This window comes from Rhinolophus ferrumequinum, chromosome 5, assembly GCF_004115265.2.
Source record: "Rhinolophus ferrumequinum isolate MPI-CBG mRhiFer1 chromosome 5, mRhiFer1_v1.p, whole genome shotgun sequence".
Taxonomy (NCBI): Eukaryota; Metazoa; Chordata; class Mammalia; order Chiroptera; family Rhinolophidae; genus Rhinolophus; species Rhinolophus ferrumequinum.
In genome coordinates, this window is record NC_046288.1 from 3,456,491 (window position 1) to 3,459,565 (window position 3,075).

The 3,075-nt window shown below is 38.1% G+C and overlaps 1 non-coding gene across 1 annotated transcript; it reads right to left on the reverse strand.

Moving 5' to 3' along the window:
• Positions 1-1,968: 1,968 nt before the first annotated feature.
• LOC117022694 (U6 spliceosomal RNA) lies at positions 1,969-2,077 on the reverse strand. Its single transcript, XR_004423098.1, has one exon. It is a non-coding gene; the product is annotated as a U6 spliceosomal RNA (small nuclear RNA).
• Positions 2,078-3,075: the final 998 nt, after the last annotated feature.

The window sequence follows — 3,075 nt, forward strand, 5'->3', positions numbered from 1 at the left end:
TTTGCATATTCCAGTTAATGTGAATAGTGGTTCATTTTGCTGAAGAAAAAGAAATTGTGTGTTTGAATCTAAGGTACTGGCCTAGATCTCAATGGTAGTGCTTATATACTGTGTATTACCTTTTCTAAATTCTGAAAAAACTCAAAATTGCATGAGATATTTGTCCCTAAGGATTTCAAGTAAGAGAGTTTCGATTTCCTTTTTTTTTTTTACATACATAATGTTTGTTATTTTTAGTTCACTTTTAGACATGTTGAATTGCAGGTGCCGCGGAGCCTTCAAGTTGGTACAGTATAGCCTGCAGGCAGTTGAGTATATGAATTAGAAATTTAAGGGAGAGATTAGGGTTGGAGAAGCAGATTTTGAGTTTATCAGTATATAGACAATAATTAAATTGAAATCATGAGTACATGTCAGAAATCATCATTGTCAGAAGAGCAATGGGACATCAGTGTTCAAGGGGTGGGTAACGGCGTCCATGAAGTGGAAAGAGACAAAAGTCAGTACAGAGAAGAAAGCAAGAATTGGCCAGAGCAGAGGTGCAATCATTCTGGGCTGTGAGGTTACTGCAGCCCTGGAAGCCACAGTGGTCTGATGGCTGCAGAGTTCTCAATGGAGCCATTGTAAGACATCAGGATGAACTCAACTGTTGGGGAGTGTGTGTGCAGGGGAGGGGTAGGATGTGTCTTTGATGGTTGTCTCTGTGTCCAGGCTCAGGGATCTGGACATCAACATTCCTTAATAACCATGCATCTTTCATCAGCCCTCCTAAGAATGGGTGCCCAGGATGCTTCTCCTGGAAAAGCTCGGTTAAAGGGTCTGCGCAGTTTCCCAGCCCCATCAGAGCTCCGTAGGCCCAGTCTTCTGGCAAGTGGGCCAGACCTTGAAATGAGCAAGCTACTGCAGTCATGCGGGTGGGAGGAAGTTTGTTCTCATCACCACACTGGGCCAGAGGAGACCAGAAAGAAGTGTCAGGATTTATTCCTATTTATTCCTTCAGATAGGCTGTCAGGATCCTTGACAGGAGCATTTAGTGCTTGCCAGTGGACAGCCACTTTCAAAGGGGACAAAGGAAAGACCTCAGGTCTGCCTCTAACCTGCCCGCTGTAAAACATTTACATCTGGTCTCTGTGAAATGGAAGAAATATCCATTTTTCATTTTTAGTTGAATGTTCTCAGCCTGAAAATGTGTGCCTTTTGTTCATTCTAACTCGCCTACATCTGCATAAAACAAAAGTTCATTTTCAGAGCAGTGTGGAGGGAGACTGTGCACAATTCCAGTTATTGTATAGAAAAGCTGTATGCCTTGCTTTTTATTCAGTGAGAAAATAATATGTCCAAGATGTTAAAGTGGGTGTTTTCTGTAGCTCATACTGGTGATGTCTTGTCTATCACTCAAGAAACAATTGGGCACTTATTTGGGATTGCTTAGATTTAGTTACACTATTTTTCATTTCAAATGGCTCTCAACTGTTAAGTGGGTGAAAAAAAATGAGTGAATTTCTTAAATATTTTAAATAATTGTCCTAAGTTCTCATTTTATCTACAGCAGAAACATTTGAAAGTTGATAATGTTAACATTATTCCTGCAGGCTAATATGAAGAACATTAAATAAATATCCAGTGTAGATGTGACACAGATACTTCTGGTCCTGAGCTAATTTCAGCATACATTTTCGTTTAAAAATCACTTCTCTTTCAACAATACTGAACTATACACTTAAAAATGGTTAAGGTAGTAATTTTTATTTCATGTGTATTTTACCATAATTAAAGAAAAACACTTCTAAATCTTCAAAATTTGGAAGCATTCACTTAATGAAGAAGTTCTTTCAATACTGCTTATTTCAGTTTGAGAAACCTTGTGGATTTGTTTTCATATGAAGTCAGTGACTATGAAGGCTTAATTTTCAGATGTTTTATATATATATATATATATATATATATGCTCAGAGAAACATTTTACTTAAAAATATGGAACACTTCATGAATTTGCATGTCATCCTTGTGCAGGGGCTATGTTAAATCTTCTCTGTATTTTTCCAATTTTTAGTGCATGTGCCATCAAAGCGAGCACCACGTTACATTTATAACTCTAGAAAAGCTTACTCAGCATCACAGAATCATAGAGCCACAAGAGACCTAAGAATCACCTTGATGTTTTCAAATGACAATTTTTTGTTCTACAAATGAGCAAGTTGAATTCTAGATTAAGTCAAGAACCTGGGACTCGCATCCAAAGCCATCTTCAAAGAGCCACTTGGGGACGGAATACAAAGCTGAGCCCTGAAAAGTCAAACACACTCTAGATAACTTGTTTCAAAAAGCAGTGCTCCCCCTTCCCCCAAACGAAACAAAAACCAGTGGTCTTCTGACCCACTTCAATCTCATTTCCACTCTGCAGAAGCTGCCACTTCATATTTTTTTTCATTTCTAAATCTCTGCACTAGCAGTTGTCTTACCACTGCTGAAGATGAGAATTGAACCCTCTTCCACCACCATCATCATACACACATACCCAACCCTTCTTCTCTCAACAAGGTCATATTGTGAATTTAGTTAACCCATGTTTACATTACTATGACAGTGAAATATACCAATCACAGTTGAGCCATGTAATACATACTGTGCCAACTTTTCCTTTCTTGCTTGTCTTTTCTTTTTGAACCAATAATTTTTCTTTTTGTAGTGTTTTATGTACCCTAAATTCCTCTCCATTTACATAAATCTCCTCTCAAAATATTCAAACACATCAATTACTCTCCCCATTTTATCTTGGAAACATATCTCTGGTAGCCTTCTGACTGACAGGCTCCAATCTGGGCTGGTTGCTCTTTATGCGGTCACCTTGGTGATTCCCTTCATTTGTTAAGTCCCACATCTTTCCCTTTCTTAGTTTAAAATCCCTCATTTTAATTGAGCAATGGCTTCCCAATAAAGGGTACCTAACAAGTAACATTTTTGAGAACTTGCAAGTCTGGAAAACTTTTTATTCTACCCCTTTACACCAGTTGAGGTTGGAAATAACTTTCCCTCAGAATCTTTTCTCTTATTTCCAGTGTTGTTTGATGCATA